The 20,370-nt window shown below is 41.1% G+C and overlaps 1 long non-coding RNA gene across 1 annotated transcript; it reads left to right on the forward strand.

Moving 5' to 3' along the window:
• The first annotated feature begins 11,501 nt into the window (after nt 1-11,501).
• On the forward strand, nt 11,502-13,480 carry LOC123363831. The gene is made up of 4 exons (XR_006576912.1): nt 11,502-11,566; nt 11,662-11,807; nt 13,000-13,119; nt 13,320-13,480. It is a non-coding gene; the product is annotated as an uncharacterized LOC123363831 (long non-coding RNA).
• The last annotated feature ends 6,890 nt before the right edge of the window (nt 13,481-20,370 follow it).

Genomic DNA, 20,370 nt, shown 5'->3' on the forward strand with positions numbered 1-20,370 from the left:
GCCAGCCAATCCTTTCGTGTCTGAAATGGAAGGTTTATTATAAAGAGAAAAGAAAGAACAAGAAGACAGATGTTAAATGGCAAAGCAGTCACATACATACAAAGACTTCAAAGTCCATATATCGGGTTCCTAGCAGTACTGGTGAGTTTGCTGGCTTGAAAGTCCCTCTGGAATACATCCACAGCTTGGATGGGTCATTCAGTCCTTTGTTCAGAGCTTCAGTTTGCATAGGCGCTGACTCTGTGGGTGCTCCAGGGCTGGACTCCCACAGGGAAAAATTGGTGGGTCTGCACCCACTGGCAGCTCCTCGCCCTGTCCCAGCTCACCTCCGCCTCTGCTCTGCCTCCTCCCCCGAGCGCGCCGCGTCCCTGCTTCTTCCCCTCACTCCAAGCACTTTCTGCCGCAAAACAGCTGTTTTGCACAGCAAGCACTGGAAGGGAGGGGGAAGGAGTGGGAACACAGCGAGCTTGGGGAAGAGGCGGGGCTGGGGTGGGGATTTAGGGAAGGGGATGGAATGGGGGCAGGGCAGGGGCAGGGCAGGGGTGAGTCTGGCCCGGGGAGGGGGGGTGTCGGGCACCCACCGGCGCTGGGAAAAGTTGGCACCTATGTCAGTTTGTAGCAAAGTTCCTCCAGATGTAAGAAGCAGGATTGAAAACAAAATGGAGAAGATGCAGCTGCCTTTTATAGTCTTGTGCTTCCTTTGTTTCAGACACAAACTGCCCAGCACATGGCTTGAAAGCCTTTTCTATCCATAGGCATGCCCTTGCATGCATTGCTGAGTCATATGGTGTATCCTCTAACTTCTTTCAATGGGTCAGTTGCATAGCTGATGATCCTTAATGGGCCATCAAGCAGGCTAGGCAGAGCTGATGTCCAAACTGTCCGGGGTGTCACCCAGAAGCATAGCACAAGTTTTGTAATACAGACGTAGATACATATCTATAACCCAAAATACAAATGTGATACTAATGCCAATTCAAATGACTGGGACCATGAAGTATTGTTTCCATCCTATAGAAGTAATGGCTTATGTCTAATCTGTTCTTTCATGAGATATTGTGCAGTATTGGAAAAGTTCACCTAAAGATTACATAGTCCTTATGGGGCATCTCTTTTGTTCCCACGGTGACAGTCTGCCTGGGAACATGGACAGCTTTTGATGTCATCCATGCCACCCTTGTTTTGATAAGCAGTAGAATTTTGGGCTGCCACTAATGAGAGCAGGCCTGATTCTAAACTTACCTACACTGGTTTTACACTGGTCTAACTCCATTGACTTCAATGGAACTATTCTTGATTTGCACAGGTGTGAAGTCAGAATCAGGCACATATTACTGGTATTGCCAACAGCCTAAAACACCAACAACTGACCTGCCAGAAACATTTTAAAGTAATTGAATCAGAGGCCAAAATGGCAGAATCATGGGTCTGGTAATTTATCAGCACTCACACATGACCAAGGGGGTGGACTAAAAACCCCGGCAGTTCCTGAGTGTTCATTTGCTTCAATAACTTTAATTGACAAGAGTGTTACTAACTGGAATAAGGGTCCAATTAATAGCTTTCATATTTGGGCTGATTTTCCAGCTCTAGTCAGATGGCTTTTTATACAGATTTCGGGAAACTTTTCATCGTTGTAGATTAATTTCCTCCAAAATCGAGATGTGTGTTTCTATTAATTACTTAATTCTTGAATGAATGAATTAGCTGAAATGGCAATTCACAGCTAGAAGATGTGAACACTAGCCCTTGGGTTAGTCATCTTCTCTGAACAAGGAGGAGATTAAACCAATAGAGTAGCAGGAAAATGTTAAGGCTGGAAATATCTGGCTGTACAGAAAAGAGATTAAGAAAAAAAAAAGCAAGTTTCAGTCTGGTGATCTAATTTAGCATGGAGGAATGAGAATAAAGGTCTCTTAATAGTTGTGCCTGCTAGTGGTTAATCTGGGGGATAATAAACATCTATGCTGAGATTTTCCAAACTGTCTAAGAAATATGAATGCCCAATTCCCATTAATTTATTAAGTGGCTTTGCAAATCTCAGCTTCAGTATTGACCTTCTTAGCCAGTCACAGTGGTTAATCTTTTGGCATACTGCATATACCCAGACAGTAAGTAATCACAGTATCACACAGTCATAAACAGTAATTTATTTTTCTTGCCACATTTGATGGACTGTTATTTAAGATACTAGATTAAAAAAAAGCCCAAAAGCCAAAACAGCACGTAAACATAAAACCATTTCTGTCCCCACCTCAGAAAACACCAATACTAGGCAGTCCAGTGATATAGTTAAAGCCATACTAGAGCTGTGCTAATCAAATGCATATGTGGAAATATGGCATATATTACTATTTTTTCTCCAATTGTTTCTCTTCTTGCTATTTATCAGATGGACTGACATCTCTATCAAAACACCACTTTACTGTACTTGTTTTGATCTGAAGTTAAAAGCTAAACAGGATACTTTAGACTTCTGGACAGAGTGTAAAAAAAGCAAGGTGTTTTGTGTCACTGGTTTCAAAAAGGCATGCACCTAACTTTCCTCTTTCTAATAAAATACATGATGCAGAGAGCAGGAGTTTTTGGCATGAATACTCCTCATTCCTGCAAAGCAGTAAGATTGCTCATGTGTACACTTGTCCTACTGCTCCAACCCTTTGTCCAGATGGGTAACTGTTATATCTGCTTGTTAAACACTCCTTTATGTATACACTGTATAGGTTAATTAACTATTTGTGGTTGTATGTGTGGGCGCACACAATCCAGTAGAAGGAAGATGCTACCGACCCTTGGGAATGAATGTCAAACTGTGTGATCTCAGTTAATAGAGAAAAGAACAAAGGCCCAGTCCAATAAAATGTCATTTTTCTTCTGAAAGGTACAGCTCATCAGGGGCTCATTGCTTTCCTGTTGACTTTTTTTGCATTTATGAAACAAATATAGACCAAGTTAGCATGTAATTCTGTTAGATCCATTACTAAACTTGGCATCCCTTCCAAGGCAAGCACTAGAGCTTTATTTCAGATTACTGTAAATCATAATTGACCATCTTTGCCTCCTGACTAATGGGATATGCAGCTGGAGATGACCTTTGATTGGATATGGTCATATTTCATTTTTGCTATTGTCAGCTCTGCCTGCATTATGGACCAGAACTGCTACTAGCTTCTGAAGAAGGCTATCCTCTCTGCTCTTTCAGCAGGGAACTAACAGGTTTTGGATTACAGCCACTGGGCAAGGAAGAGAGAAAGGATACAGTAAAGGTGTTTTTGTCTGAAGTGGTGCAGGTGGAACAGGAGCTGGGACGTCCCAAAGAAAAAAAGAAAGCTAGATCAACATGTTCAAACAGCCATTCTTTTGGGTGCCCAGTTTGAGGCCCTAAATTGCAAGGTGCTGAGCACCCCCCAACTTTAATTGATTTCATTTAGAATTGAGGTGCTCAGCACCTCCTAAAATGAAGTTCTACTGTAGGACCTGGAATTTGCTGTTCTCACCTGGGACTAGATTCTGATCTCAGTAAAATTGTTTAAATCCAGAATAACTCTTTGAAGACAACGGAATTACCCCCAATGGAATTGACAGCAGAGTTTGTGATTGGACTGAAGATGTTTAATCAGATTCAGCGTTACTGGCTGACCATTAGACACAATTTCAAAGCAAAGTCTTGTAAAACAGGGTTTGATGAGTTATGAGATTCAGTATCAGGGAGGTTGCCAACTCTAGGTGGACATATTCCTGGAGGTTGCATTAGGTGTTAGCAACCCTACCTGGGACTGGGTTGACAGGTCAGAGCCACTGACTCTAGAAATGCTTTTGTATATGAATGTAATAAGTAATATCAGTATGTTCAAGGAGTTCAGGTTGGGCAAATTATGGGTTATGATAAGACTTGGATAGATATTTCTGGTGTCATATTGGTTGACTGAGATTGTTGTAACTGATAGTAAGGCCTAAGTTTCCCTTATTAATGAGTAATGTGACCTTAGTCACATTAAACACAGGACTCTTAAAAACAAAATGTCCATGTCTTTAGTGTGTCTAATTTAACAGGAGAAAGATGATTTGTGCTTAATCACAAGCCATCCTTTGATTATTTTTTTAACCTGTGGCAACACATTTCCCAGTGACACACACCTCAGAGCGTGAAGTTAGCATGAGTGTTTGGCAGCCATTGGTTCCCATGTTATTTCATACTGAAGAGTCTGACAATGTTGGGATGTTCCATACAAGCTGAAATTTACAAAAGCAAATATCAAAAGTGTAAATAAAATGTATAGCCTTAATTTTAATATTGTGCATAGGGACTGTGAGCATGTTTAGTGACTATCTGACTGAATCCTTACAGTGTATCTGTGAGGTTATTTTATCATATAGAGGCCAACTAATATCCTGGGAGGCGAATCATTCCCAATTCATTTCTTTCCTTCTGAGCAAAGCAGTGTTGCCTAATGGCTAGAGCACAGGACTGGGACTCAAGAGACCTACATTCTATTCCTGGCTGTGCTGACCTTAGGTGAGTCACTTCACCTCTCTGTACCACAGCTTTGAGAGCTACTGATGAAAGGTGCAAAGAACTAGGTATTCATTTCCCTGAAGTCCATGTAGGTATGAGTTGTCAAGATGCATACTGTGATCTGCATGAGCCACAACTGTGTTGTAAGGAGGATGCTCCTACGGTGAACCTGATGCTTCTGCAGCTGCCCTCTTCGTGAGGTTCCTTCTGTCTCTAGGAAGAAATGTGCATTTTTCTTTTACAGTCATTGGGACAACTGCACACTGTCTGCACAATTCAAGAAGTGACACAGATTTCAGTGAAGACCTACTGTTTTCTATGGTGTGGAGTAGATAGTGCAAATAAACACAAAGCCAGTAGCCTCACTCAGCCATGAAGGTGCCACAATGCCAAAAGGAGGGAAAGGGCCTAGAGCAAATGGATCTGTTAGTGCAAAAAAACCTGGAGTTACATGTAAAGCCAATCTATAATTTTCACATCAGCAAATTGTCCCCACTTGTTCAGTCTGCTTTCCACTTGTGGTCATTACAGGCTCCATGGCACTTCTCACAAACGGTTGAGTGGGTAGTCCTCTTAAGTAATTACTATGCACTCTTTCTACCTAAATTCCTTGGCTGAATTATTCTTCACTTCCCCTGCTCAAAATAGAGTTACTGACAACTGATTTTCCACCCAAGAACGGTCCACATTATAATGGCAGGTGCATATCCAGAGTCAAATTCAGCGATAGCATAGGGCAGGGGTAGGCAACCTATGGCACGTGTGCCGAAGGCAGTACGTGAGCTGATTTTCAGTGGCACTCACACTGCCCGGGTCCTGGCCACCACTCCCGGGGGCTCTGCATTTTAATTTAATTTTAAATGAAGCTTCTTAAACACTTTGAAAACCTTATTTACTTTACATACAACAATAGTTTAGGTATATATTATAGACTTATAGAAAGAGACCTTCTAAAAATGTTAAAATGTATTACTGGCACGTGAAACCTTAAATTAGAGTTAATAAATGAAGACTCGGTACACCACTTCTGAAAGGCTGCCGACCCCTGGCATAGGGCATTCATTCTGCCGCTGATGGATTTATGCCTGCTTGCACCATTGCTGCAGTAGTCCCATATACCTATGGGATGAAAAGGACTATAAATATCATTAATGTAACTACAGTTGATGGGTGTGAGATAAAAACTATTCAAAGGTCTTAGACTAAGTCTTGTAAAGTACTACATACATTTATGGAGTTATTTGAATATTTTTAAAGAAACGATCTACCTTTCTTTCATCCCAATTACTGTTTTAATTTTTTTTATTTTTGTTTGTTCAGAAAAGCATTGTTTCATCCAAAGCTACAGAAAAAGTTCATCTAAGGTCTGTGGAATACATACTGGAGAAATAAGTATAGATACAGTCATCTGGTAGCAGTTTTGTGACATTTGGGACAGAGCGTCAGCTGCTGTAAATCAGCACAGCTCTGTGAGCATCACTGGAGCTACGCTGATTTACAGCAGCTGAGAGTCTGGCATAGAAAATTAAAAAAAATTGAAAAGGGCAGTCCTACATGTAAATAGCTATTTGTTTCCTGCATTCGTGAACACAGCCCCATTATCTTATCGTTCATTAGCAGACTATTGAATTCACTGAATCAGTAATAGTTTCTGGAAGCTGTTTGGCAAGCCGATATGGAAATTACTAACTCACAGCTGGGTAAGAAAAATGGCAAGTACAAACATTGATCTTGCTCTATTCCCCCACCCCCTCTCTCTCTTCCTTGGACGCTGCAGATTTATTGCCTCACAGTACTCACAGATGATGTTTTCATAGTCACTAATGAGGTCCCAGCAGTTTTTAACAATAACAGGACATTACTGCTTCTGAGATATGTTATGTGTTTCCCCCCACCTTTCTCCATTTTGGTTGAATACTCAGAAGTATGTTAGCATAAAAAAAACCCTTTTTTATTATGATGATAGATTGTCCAGTCACCTAATAAGAATAACTGCTAAGCTGGAACGTTAACATTGTTAATTTGTATACAACCTTTAAAATAATCTTTTAATGTGCTGTACATGGCTTTGTACATAAAAATGCCAGACAACACTTTGTTTCTACACACAAAAAGGCCATATAGCCGAGATCATATTTCAAATGCTGTTGCTTTTGTATTCCCCTCTTCCTCCTTTCCCCCAAGATCTTGGCTCTAACCAATAATTGTGGGCACCTGTGCACAAAGTCCCCACAGAACAGTCACTGCTAATTGTTAAAAATAATGCTCTTGTAGGCCTAGCTCTCTCCTGCTCATTCAGTAACACTGATTCATATAAGCCCTCACTCAGGAAAGCATCTAAATGCTTGCTTAATTTTAAGCATGTGCTTAAGTCCCATTGAATTCAAGATAAATGTGTGTTTAAGTGCTTTCTTTTTTCCTGAAGGCAAAACTATTTTGCAATGAAAAACAAACTTCTTATCTTAGCTGGTGGCACGCTCCTCTCTTGTCTTTCTGCAATCAGATTTTGATTCAGAACTAAAGGTCATACAGTTGAGAAGTTAAACAATGGAAGTCATTCTGTTTAATAGGCAAAGGTATAATACACATATCTAATTCACTTATTTTACTAAAACACAATTTAGAAATCAGAATCAAATCTAGTTTATTTAGGTTTCTGAAGTTGTGTTTTTTTCTTTGACTAGGACTTGCAGCTTATGTTCTGAAAACTGATGCTAAGGAACTATCCTACCACCATGATACTTGCAATGAGCAACATTGAGTAGCTTGTGATCCGTTACAAGATCACAACAATAATACTTAAAATGTGTCAGAAGTTCATAGTGAAAAAGATTAGTTAATTCACTTCAGGGCAGACACAGCGGCGAATGCCCATCCTTTCTTTGGGTTTATATACATTGCGAAAAAACAGAATACCATACCGGCAGCGAATCTCAGAGCCCAGCTCAACTGACTTGGGCTTGCACTACAGGGTTAAACACAGCAGTGTAGACATTCCCATTTGGATTGAAGCCTGAGCTCCGAAGCCCAGTCAGGGTGGAGGGTCTTGGAGCCCGGGCTCCAGCCCAAATGGGAATGTTGACAGTTATTTTTTACCCCATAGTGCAAGCCCAAGTCAGTTGGCCTGGGCTCTGAGACTCTGTTGTGGGTTTCTTTTTTGTTTTTGTGGCTGTGTAGCTATACCCTATGTGTTCTTTTCTTTTTCATCCTTTTCACCCTTCTTTTTCATCCTTTCCTCAAATTCTTATCCACCAGCTTATTCAGTTGCTTTTATTGATGTTCTAAAACAGACAGAATTATGTTCTGTCCAAAACCCTCCCACAGAATCTGCTCTTGGCTTCAAAATGAGTTCTTATTCTGAGAGACATATCACCAGCCATAAGTGCTGCCTCACAAGGCCTAAGTAATATCTCAGTTTAAGTCAGGCAGCCTTTTTTCCTACGTGCAAATGTGGGTACATTTCTCATGAACACTCTAAATACATGGCACCAGAGGCACAGTGCCCAGTCCTGCAAAGGGAGCTGCTAACCTGTGTTGATTTGCACTGGACTCTGGGCAGGTGCAGCGGTCCTTTGTAGCTGATTTCAATGAAGGACTGTGGCCCACATTTCACAGATGGAAGGCAGTATTGCCAACTCTCATAATTTTTTCCACAAGTGATGACAGGGGGAGGGGGATTGGCTGGTGTCAGACTCAGGGTGTTACAAGAAGCTCCAGAGCTTCAGTGAATTTAAGCCCTATCCTGAGGGTGAGGTGGGGAGGAATGCCCTCTGACTGGCACACTGCCACATGTGCCTGCCTGCTGTGGGAAGAGCTCTCTCCTCTGCTTCCCCTCCCATTCTCACAGGTGGGGAGTAGGGAGCAGAAAGAGCCCAGGATGGTTTTGCTCCCTCCCACTGTGAGCAATGGAGATGGGACAGCACCTCTGCCCCTCCCTGCTATGCTTCCTGCAGCGCCCAACCTGAGGGGCGGGGGTGGTGGTGGTGGTGAAGAGACCCTGAAGCTGCTACTCCCCCCCTTCTATCAGGGGGAGAAGGACCCCACTGCAGCCCCTGCTCCCAGGCCTAGGAAAGTGAGAATGAAGAGCCCCAGGAGGAGCAGAGGTGATGCTGAACTGATGTGAGGACTGGGATGCAAAATTAATTTTGGTGCAAGAGGCAGGCAGATGTAGGAGTGAGCTCCTGCCATGGGAGCCAAAAATCACTTTACCCAAAACATTTGGGAGAGCGGGCAACACTGATTGCCTCACACGTACTGGGAGTGGAGAGGGAGATTTCACAAATCAAAAAAGACAGCTCAAAATATAATTTTTTTATAAGTCTCCTTTTTGGACCCATCGCATGATCTTTTGGGGTCTGACTCATGATCTCTCTTCTCTCTTGATGAGGCAAAGGGGTGTTAAAAATCATTTTAAACCATACACATCATTTCTCTTTTCACACTCCAAACACTTGGTACACATTGCAGTTGAATAATCTTCTGCTGATGTACTCTGGGTTGTTAGAGAGCACCCCTAATGCCAAATGAAGCCAACCAGGATAGGCTTAAAAGTGAACAGTGCTGACTGGGGCATTCAATGCATCCCTTGAGCAACCTCACAGGTTAAGGCTACCTCCCTCCGACTGAACCTCTGAGAGAGCTCAGGGATATAAATAATGCCTGCTGTCCTTAAAGGCAAATTCTCCACTGGGGTAGGAGGCTGCAATGTGCAGGCCCCTGTTCCAGAAGAGGTTAACTGAGTCCTCTGTCTCATCCACACGACACCCCAGAGGGGTGGATAACTATTAATATCCCCATTTCTCAGATGTGGAAATTGAGGCAGATAGGATATTGCCAAAATATTCAAACACGGATGCCTAAAGCTAAGAACTTAAATAAGTTGCCTGATTTTGAAAGGTGCTGAGTACCTACAGCTCCTATTGACTTCAATGGAAGTTATCAGTCCTCTAATCAGCTGACCACTAATTTAAGTGTCTAACCATAGATTTAGGAACTTAACTTGAGGCAATCAAGATTGAAAATGTTGGCCATGCAATGATATTATCCCTCTGGCAACATTTTCTTAGAAGGGAGAATGTACTGAAGGAGACACGCTTGCTATTAGCTCATATTGTAGTTTTTGGCTTTTCAGGATATTTCTCTTTAGTCATTAACATGCCAACCTTATATTTTATGCACTAACATATCACCTCTAATATAAAAGCACTAAATCAGTGTCAACTTGCCGCCTTTATGCATAGAGGAAAAAGGAAGACAAAATGCTGTAATAATACCACCTTTTAAAATTGAAAAGGAAAAGAAAAGCTAGTTTCCTTAAAATGCAATTTTCCTCTTCAAAGGTCAATACCATTGTGAAGACTACATTAATTTCAGAGCTATATCAGGGACCCAGCAATACCTTAGATTAAAAGGTTCATCACACTATACTTTTGCTAGTAAGATTCAACAGGACCATAAAGTTCTTGTTTTCAATTAACAACAAAAGAGGATAATTTTTTCACATGCTGTTTTGTATCTGCTCATTAATTTATTAAAATGAGGAAGAATGCAGCAACTAATTTGCTCAAAGCTGTGTGGAAGTAGTGTCCATAAAATATACAAGGTGAAATTGTTTATGTCAGCCATTCAGAATGCCTTTCTAACTATATCCAATTTATAAGAAAAAGCAAGAATGACTCATATCAGTTAGAAAGACTGAACATGGAATGACAAATTACAATTTTGGAGGGAAAAAACCCACATAAAACCCCATAAATACCAGGATAATATGATAAAAATATCCATGGATCATTTGAAATTCCAGACAATTTACTACTAATGTATTTCTGGTAGGGGGTTTTCTTTCCCCAAATGATTCAATATGTGTTGTTACCTAAAATAAAAATCAGCTTTATACAAAGCTGCTGAAAGTTTTATGTGGTTTTAGAACACACCACACCTAAACTCAGTGGAACATTGTTTCCTTGGTATAAGAGATATTGCAGGGAGTTACAAATACTTCAGTTGCCCAATGTATATTTAATGGATTAACAATGTTAACAAATGATCTCTTATTTCTGGCTCCTTCTGATGAAATACAATACTTTCAAAAGCACACTAGATGTTCCAGTTTAGTGACCCTGCCTACTTTCATGGAATGTGCGCACACAAACACACGCATATCTGCACAATTTGCTCCCACCAGTCCACATTTTCCAAAAATCATCAGGAGATATAATATAGTTAGTGCAGTGTCTGTTTTATGTTCTGTTAAAGTTTTTATTCTTCATTGAGATGAATTCTGACAACTGTAGAACAGAACAAAAAATTGATTAAAACACCTTCCAAGAACAAATAACCTCCTTAAGGGATTAGAACTCATCTCATAATGACATGAGTTTAATCATGTTTTTTTTTCCTTCTTGTTTTCTGATGTCAAATGCCTCTGGTGTCTGTGTGTGGGTTACACCCACCACTTCATCCTTATTTTAGGGGGTCATTTTATCCATGATTTTTTTAAACCTGCCCTCCTTCCATCAGACTGTTTGCTTTAGCTAGACATCCCTACTTCTGTCTGAAAGGGTAGGGCAGGTGATTTCCTCTTCTTCCCCTCTGTTGTTAGTACGGCTGTATGGATCACTCTGCTGTGAGAAGAGGGAAAGAGTTGTTTCAAAAGTCAGGGTTTGAAAAGAAACTCAAATATTTTGCATGATTCAGGTGTCAGGTGGATGTACAGAAACAAATTGCAAGATGGGCTAAAAGCTTTCAATGGAAGTTTGAGGCACAGATGTAGAAGCAAATGTTATTGTTTTATAATGAAAACTGTCATTTGTTTCTACCCACATAGAACAATCATACTTTCAGCCTGAATTTACTTTTAGAGTAAGGAAAAAGCAACAAAATATGAAAGAACAAATGGAATGGCTCTAAGACAGAGTGTGTGTGTGTGTGTGTGTGTACAGCAGACTTCTGGAACACGAGTTACTCTGGTAACCCTAGATTCAATGGAAGTGCAGCGATTCTACACCAAGATGTCACATGACCTTGTGTTAAGATGTTCATTTTGAAATGGTAGGAGTGGTAAGGTGGTGCCTCACAATCTTTAATGTATTTATCTTCACAACACCTTTGTGAGATTGAGAAGTGCTATTATCCCTATTTTACAGATGGGGAAACCGAGGCAGAGAGAAACTAAGTGACTTGTGAATGGTCACACGGGAAGTCTATGGGTAAGGAAGAAATTGAACCAAAGTCTCCCAAATCCTAGGCTGGCACTCTAACCACTGGAGCATCCTTCCTCTCCCAAGAAATGGTGAGTCTCTACCATCTGCTGTTGAGAACTGGGAACCTGGGGAGGGTTACCCCTAACTTTGGGTCTTCTGCATGGCAGCCCCTGTACACTTTGAAGCACTGCCACTCTGCCATCAAGTTGTCCCTGGCACCACTTTTATGTTCTAGTAGTAATACACTGTGGATCCTTGCTATTGAGACAACTGGAAATTGTCCATTAAAATTATATGGAGTATTTCTGGAAACTTTCTTCAGGACAGTTAGTGAAAAATTGCCTATCCCTGCCCCCAACCACTCTTGACATAATTTTGTCACATTTTTATTCCCTTCCCGCCCCCCCTTATTTCAAGGACAGGAGCTTGTGACTAATTATTTAAATAATCTATTCTGGAAAGGGTCTGCATAGCACTCCTGCTGCTATCACAATTAAAAAAAACACAAAATAAAGTTACGGTGGGAGTCTTACTGATGTACAGGCCACCCTGCAGCTCCACAGAAATCTTAACTGAGCTTCTATGGGGCTTGGTTTGGGAGTGGCCAAGACTAGCCATCTTGGCAGATTTTAGCATGTATACATGCAAAGGGCTTGGTTCCCCCCTGCTAGTGCAAGGATTGCAGTTTGCAGCCATGCTTCATTGTGAGAGAATTAATCTCTGGGGGAGGCAGTGTAAAATTAGTGGATCTCAGCTGTCTGGGAAATATGCTGAATAAAGCACATCTCTTGAGTGTAATGGTTGTACTGACCTGACTAGCCCTCCCCACCCAATTTTAGGACAGTGCTGTCCCACTTTGACCCACCAAGCAGAAAAGAGATCACAAAATTTCCACCCTGAGGCCCACCCACCTGCATTACATTAGCAGTAATAATCATATGCCCTAGGATAAACCAGCCCTAATCACTCTAGTTCATTGGCTTTCTCTGCTACATAGAAGAGCAGAGATATATTAAATATTTGTTCCCCATATCAGTACTTAAAGACTAATCAAATTACCCTTTTACCCTTTTTAAGCTAAATAGATTGAGCTCCTTGAGTCGATCACTATAAAGTGTTTTCTAATCCTTTAATCATTCTCCTGGATCTTCTCTGGACCCTCTCCAATTTATCAACATCCTTCTTGAAGTGTGGGCACCAGAAATGGACACAGCAGCAGTCACACCAGTGTTAAATAACCTCTCTACTCCTACCCAAGATTCATCTGTTTATGCATTCCAGGATCTCATTAGCTCTTTTGATCACAGAGGCACCCTAGGAGTTCACATTCAGCTGACTATCCACCTCAACCCCCAAATCTTTTTCAGAGTCCCTGCTTCCCAGAATGTAGTCCTCCATCCGGTAAGTATGGCCTATATTCTTTGTTCCTAGATGTATACACTTACCTGTATTAAAAATGCATAAGTGTTTACTTGCATCTACTTTACCAGCAATCCATATAATTGAGTCAGTAACTGTACTCTTCATTATTTACCACTCCATTTACCACATTTTGTGTCATTTGCAAATTTAATCAGTGATGATTTTATGTTTTCTTCCAGGTCACTGATTTAAAAAAAAAAGAAAAAACGTTAAATAACATTGGACCAAGAACCAATTCCTGTGGGACCCCACTGGAAACACCAGCTGTTCAATGATAATTCTCCCTTTACAGTTACGCTTTGAGACCCATCAGTCAGCCATCTTTTAATCCATATAATGCACGCCATATTAATTTTATATCATTGTACTTTTTTTTAATCAAAATGTCATTGGGTACCGAGTCTAAGTATATTATGTCAATTCTATTACCTTTTTTTGCTGAGACCACAAGTCTGGTTCATAAAGATATCAAGTTAGTTTGACAGAATCTATTTTCCATAAACTCATTTGATTTGCATTAATTATATTACACTCCTTTAATTCTTTATTAATTGAGTCCTGCCCCTCTATAATCTCTCTTAGGATCAATGTCAGGCAGTCAGGCAATTACCCAGGTCCTTTCATTTACCCTTTTAAAATATTGGCACATTAGCTTTCTTTCAGCCTCCTGGAACTTCCCCAGTGCTCCAGGATTTATTGAAAGTTAGAACTGATGGTCCTGCAAGCCCCTCAGACAGTTTTTAGAATTCTTGGATGTAAGTTATTTGGATCTGCTGATTTAAAAAAAAAGTCTGACTTAAGTAGTTTTTGTTTAAGGTCCTCCAGAGATATTAGTAGAATGGAAAGAGTGTTATCACCTAAGTTCCCTCTAAGCTGTGTGGCCGTGCAGCAGCCTATTAAGCGCCATGCAGGCTCTCAGGGCTTCAGCGGGGAGAGATCTCTCCCCTGCAGCCCCAAACCTGCCGCAGTTTGAGAAGAGGCACCCATCCCGCGGTCCCAGCCCCGGAGTTGCTGCGGCCGGGGGAGAGGCACCTCTCCCTCCCCAGCCCAGGTGCTGCTGCAGGGAGAGAGAGCTGCAGGAGTCCTCTCCCCCCACCATAGCCCTGGAACAGCCTTCACCCCAAACTTCTCATCCCTAGCCCCATCCCAGAGCCTGAACCCCATCCGGAGCCCTCAGCCCCCTCAACCCCTCCCACATGCCAAACCCCTCAGCCCCATCCCCGCCACATAATTTTGTTATGTGCACCAATATGGAGGCGACATGTGACACACCACCTCCATATTGGTGTGCATAAAATTCATTCCGTACATGCATGGGAAAAATTAGAGGGAGCATTGGTTATCACCATACGAGACTATATCATTTGTTTTTCCTCCAAATACAGAACATTTATTGAACACGTCGGTCTTTTCTCCATTATTATCGTTAGTTCTACCATTTCCATCTATAATGGACCAATGGTCCATTGTCTGGATTCTTTTTTGTTCCCAATATACTTAAAAACTCCTCCACATTGCCCTTAACTCTTCTGGCTATAGATTTCTCCTTGTGTCCCTTTGCTTCCCTTATTCATTTTCTACAATTCCTACCTTCTGATTTATATCCATTACTATCAACTTCCCCTTTCTTCCATTTGTTTTATACATATTATAATTTTGTACAGCTTGCCCTCTAAACCAAGTCAGTTTCTAACCAGTATGGCCCTCTTCCTCAACTGTGGCTTTCTGGGACTTCTAGTAAGGTGTTCTTAAATGATTCTTAATTATCATTCACATTTTTCTGATTAAATTATTCCTCCCAACTGATATGGTTAATAATTGTCTTCAGCTTTGTGGAATTGGTCCTATTAAAGCACCAAGTATATATATTATTGGTATGGACTTTACTCTGCTTGCACATTATTAATTGATCAAGTCATGACCACTTGTACCTAAGCTACCATTAATTTACTCTGCAAAGTTCTTAATGATCAAATACTTTTGTAACATTTAAAATGTTCTAAGTGCTGGAAGAACATTCATGGAGATTAACTAACTAATTATCTATCATCTAGAGTCACCTCTCCTCCCAGAGAATGCGGGTGTCATAGCAAACAAGAAATACCATCAGTTCCCCTCTCATGGATGTTAGTGGCAGGGCATTCCAAGTGGTGGGCCCCAGCTTTAGAATTTGCTCTCACAGGAAACCCTGCAGAGCTTGGCCTCTTCTAAAGCATGTGGAAAAATGCACTTTTGTTCAGACTTTTTACTAAGTGTAGGAGTGTAAAGCCCCTTGCTAGTTTGCCTCTCAGGCGGAAATTCCCTTGAGAAATGTGCCAAGTAGTTCAAGCTGCAGTGCATGGGGGTGCAAAGTTTATACTTCCTCTTTGGGGAAAGTTAAGTATTCTCTTGTTCTAAGTTGTATTATAGGTGCCCAGATGCTACGGTGATAGTTACCTCATTAATATGTGTAATAATACAGACCAACAGAACAGTTTTCCAACACCACAAAAAGCCCACAGTTTAGGAAAGAGGAGAATCAGAAAGTACACAACTGCAGATGTACGGAGATCTGGGAAAAGCGTATTTCCAGTGGAAAGTGTGTGTGTTTGTTTGTTGAGGTTGGACGGGGACAGGGACAGCAGGTTGGTGTAGGAAGCCAGCAGAGGGGCTAGCAAACTGGGAGGATGTAAAAAGAGCAAAGAACATTTGTTAGCTCTTTGGCAGATGCCTGAGCAGGTGGAATGCAGTGTGTTTACACAGTTCATATTTCAATATACTAAGAAAACAGAGTTTCAGGCTTTAAGCGGTTATTAAACTCCCCTCCCCTCCTGTCCCAACCACTTCTTTAACATCTACCTTCAGATCTTATATGAAGCTGTTCTCTGCTGGACTGATGGTGCTGGGGCAATGCACTGTGCCACCAGCTGAGAAAACAAATTTGAGAAAGAGCGTGTGCTCAGGTTAACAAGCCTTGGGCAAGCAAACCTCTTTTCCCCCCACTCCCCAGTTCTCCCTCTTATTCCCCCAAAGCCTCAGGAATAGTGCACTGGGGTAGTTGACGCTGTTAGGCAAGGAATGGAAGACTGGCTACAGAACAGCAAGTAAGGAAGGGAAGAGAGATTTACAATGGTCCATTTTTTACTTTTTGCATAATGAAAACCAGAGGTCTAATACAGTGACACTGTAACAAGGGTGGAGAAGGGGAAACAAACTTCTAAGATAAAGTATATGTACATCTGTCAGGAATGAATATACCTATGTTTATAATCTATAGACAGATATAAACAGTCTCCTTTACTAATTCTAGTTAAGAGTAAATGAAATTAAACTGAGTACAGGACAGGTAGGAACATTTCCCATAAGCAGAATTAGTGCTCAGCAAACTAGACCGGAGGAACTTTGTTTATAGAACTGCCTTGTTGATCCACAGGTGTTCTCATATCTGATCTGTGATTCATCCACTAAATTCAGGTCATGGGCATTAAAGGAAGGGACAAGCTTAAAAAAAAAAGACTGTTCAAATTCTCAGTTCATTCAGGACTGCGTGAAAAAAAATACCACATTAGAAGATTTGCTTTTAGGGGAGAAAACTTTTTTTCTTTGCTGATCAGTGACCAAGAAAGCAACAAAATACATTTCTAACACTAAATATGCTCATTTAGAGGCTGGGGATGAAAACTACACCTGACACCAATATCTAACATTGATAATACAGTGCTTTGCACCTTTAAAGCAATGTTAAGGGCCAGGTTGTGCCATTAAGGAAGAGATAGGGGCTGGCACACAGACATTACCCAAGTGGCTTTGTCTCCCAGTGCTCCTGGGCACTGCTGTCACTGTAGGATGCAGAAATACCCCTCCTTGGCTATCCAGCTCTGGAGGATATGTGAGGAAGGATTGGCTTCATAGCTTTGCCTCCGTTCTTCCCTTTTGGAAAGGTTAAGTTCTGAGTTTTGTTCCTTGCTCAGCCACTGTCTCACTGTGTGATCGTGGGCAAATCTTTTAACCTCTTTGTTCTTCAATTTCTTCATCTGTGAAACAGCTGAGTAATACTCCTACACCTCTAGCAGTGACACTGAATTAACCTTTTTACATGAGATCCTTGTCTGAAAGGCACTACAGAAGGACAAAAAGTTACTGCCATTATTCAGGCTAGTTGCACTGCAGCTCCAAAGAGGCTTCAAGTAAAGTTGTTTTTGTTAGCTGTATTTCACTGCTTACTTTTTAGAAGTGTGTATAATCTCACCACACAGAGTATTAGGTATGTATTCCTTTAGTTCTTGGCCTTTTGGTTAGGGTCAAGTGTAGTTCCGTACCCTACCCATGTATCTATTTGCTACACTGATACTGACTTGGACTCTTAATACATTTCCTGGGTGACGTACCCAAGCCCACTTATCCACTGACGCTTTAAAAACTCCCGCACCCCAATCTGGGTCTATGCTTGTTATGTGATACATATGTATCTCGTGATCCTTGTAAGCAATATCTGTAATCCCTCATAACTCAAGCCTGACCCCAGATGTACAGTACCTTCCATCTTAACTTGTGTATATTTAATTTTAAACATTAACTTTAATAAAAATTTTATATGGGTGTCATACCCAAGATCACTTATTCACTGACGCTTTAAAAACTCCCACACTCCCACACTCCAATCAACACTAGCGCTGGTTAAGCGCTATGCATAGGTGCCGACTCCATGGGTGTTCCGGGGCTGCACCCAATGGCAGCCAAGCTCCCTCCTTCTTCTTCCCCGCAAGTGCGCTGCATCCCTGCTCCTCTCCATCCCTCCCAGCGCTTCCTGCCCGCTGCCTAACAGCTTATTGGCAGCGCTTAAGACTTTCCAGGAGGGAGGGGGAGGAGTGGGTACATGGCATGCTCAGGGGAGGAGGTGGAGAAGAGGCAGGGCAGGGCAGGGACTTGGGGGCGGAATGGGGTGGGGCCTTTGGGGAAGGGGTGGAATGGGGGTGGGGTGAGGGCGGTGCAGGGGCAGGGCCAGAGGTGGAGGGGCGGGGGTCGATTGCCCACCAGGCAGAGAGGAAGTCAGCGCCTATGGTACTAGGTATGTATCTTGTGAACCTTGTAACTGATACTTGTAATCTCTCATAACTCAAGCCTGACCTCACATGTACAGTATCTTCCTTCTTAACTTGTGTAAACTTGATTTAAAAACTTTTATTAAAGCTAATGTTTAAAATCATCAATTTACTATCAGATATATTCCAAATTCATATAGACTACGGTTTGCTTGGCAGGATTAGATTTTATCAGTAAATGTCAATAAACTTCGATTTCACCAAGCACATACAAACATGCGACAAATATTTCCAATGATAACCACCAAAATTTACAGATAGGCAAAGTAAGAAATGCTGCTTGAGAATGTATTAGAGTAAATACCCTTACGTTCTCTATGTATTTTAACATGTGATGTTGACAATTTGTGCTTTAAAGGTTATAAAGCTTTAACATTTTGAATCTCAACATCTACAGTCATTAAATAATTATAGCCTGATACCAACCCCCATTGTTTGAGGCACCTATAATTTCACACAACAGAAAATTTAAAGATAATTTTTTTCCTATCAACGTTATTTTAAAAAATGAATTCAGTCAAGCTTAACTGTGTTACGAACTTGTAGTTTGAAAATTGGGCCTATGGTACATGAAGATGAGTACTTAACTCATCTGCTCAGCACCTCGAAGGAGATGCTCAGCACCCTACATGACAGACCATATTCTGTGAAAGGAGTAAATGCTCAGTATATTGACAAATTTTAGGGTAGGAATTAAAAATCAATTCCCCTGCTCCCCCCACAATCCAGACATTCACATCAACATATCATTGACTCACCCAGTCTTACAACTAGCTGATTTAACGATGGAGCATCTTGATTTGATCATTATTTCCATAGCTGCAATCTGTTTGCTCATAATTTATGAGATGCATGGAGAGAACAGAAGTGTTAGCTCAGAAGGATGCCTGGTTTTTGTAAACATCAAATGCAACAGCACCCTCCACTGTCCATTAAAGGGAAAAGACATTTACTTTGATAATTTCTTCCAACAGGATGACGAAGTCCAGCCACCAGAGATCATACTAATTATAACAGATTACCCAGCTGTTTGAAGAAAACGCATTAATATAGATGAACATAAGTAAGAGATTGGAATGTGGCCATTTATTTGAAAAAATAATGATAATGGCATAAGTTTCAGCTGACTTGGAGTATAATTAAAGATGAAATTGTAATTAGTCTACTGTGTGTGTTTTATTATGATGTCATTCCAAAGAATGTAAAACTCTTTATGATCAAGATTTCCCCCCCAAACTGCTATCTGAATAGCTTCTGACAGAGCCAAGAAAATAAAAATCATGCACTTTCTCAGACCATATGAATCTCAGAGGTCTTAACAGTAGCTGGACTTGTTTGTTGCGATAGGACTATATATATTTGGGAATTGCAGCCCCTTTCAGATCTGAGTGGTAGAATGTTATACATGACTGTTTCTATCTCCTGTGTAGCCAGTTATTTTAGTTTAGTATCCATTGATTATGTGATGTTATGATTAATCAATAGGTTATACCATATATATTCATTGTATGTTAATCAGAGGTAATGTGTATAAAAGTATAAGATTGATCAGTATTCAGAGGAACTATGTAGTAGATATAAATGAGACAAGGTGAAACGCAAGAAACTGTGGGCTGAGGTCTGCAAGACTTTAGCTTAGCTATTTTAGGCCTGAGAGACAAGAAATGATGGCGTAAGTCAATGACTGAGAAATAACCCGAAAGAGGGGTTATGGGAAAAGAGATACCAACTGGTAATATTGCGAAAGTATAGCTGGGAAGATTCAATTTAGATTATAAGTGCTGTAACAACAAATATTGTCTCCAACATGAGCTTTAATCACAAGATAAAGGTGGTACGTCAATGTTAATGGGAACCTACAAAGCCTATAGAATTCAGGGTCCCTTGTGGTTCTACAGGACACACACCAATAAGAAAGAGAGGACTGACACTTTCATATACATGTGAAGAATGTAGGTATAGACAGAATCACAGTATAAAAAAGGGTCCCCAGAGCAGGAAAATTGAGCTTCCTATGGGAAACTCCAGCAGTATTGATGCTCAATCCATGAGAAGGCCAACAGGAGGAGGATGGGACCATGGTCAAAAGGCATATGGTGCACCTTCCAAAGGGGTGTAGCAGTGGGTATATTCCCTCTGCATTCATGGA

Source organism: Mauremys mutica, chromosome 2, assembly GCF_020497125.1.
Source record: "Mauremys mutica isolate MM-2020 ecotype Southern chromosome 2, ASM2049712v1, whole genome shotgun sequence".
Lineage (NCBI taxonomy): Eukaryota > Metazoa > Chordata > Testudines > Geoemydidae > Mauremys > Mauremys mutica.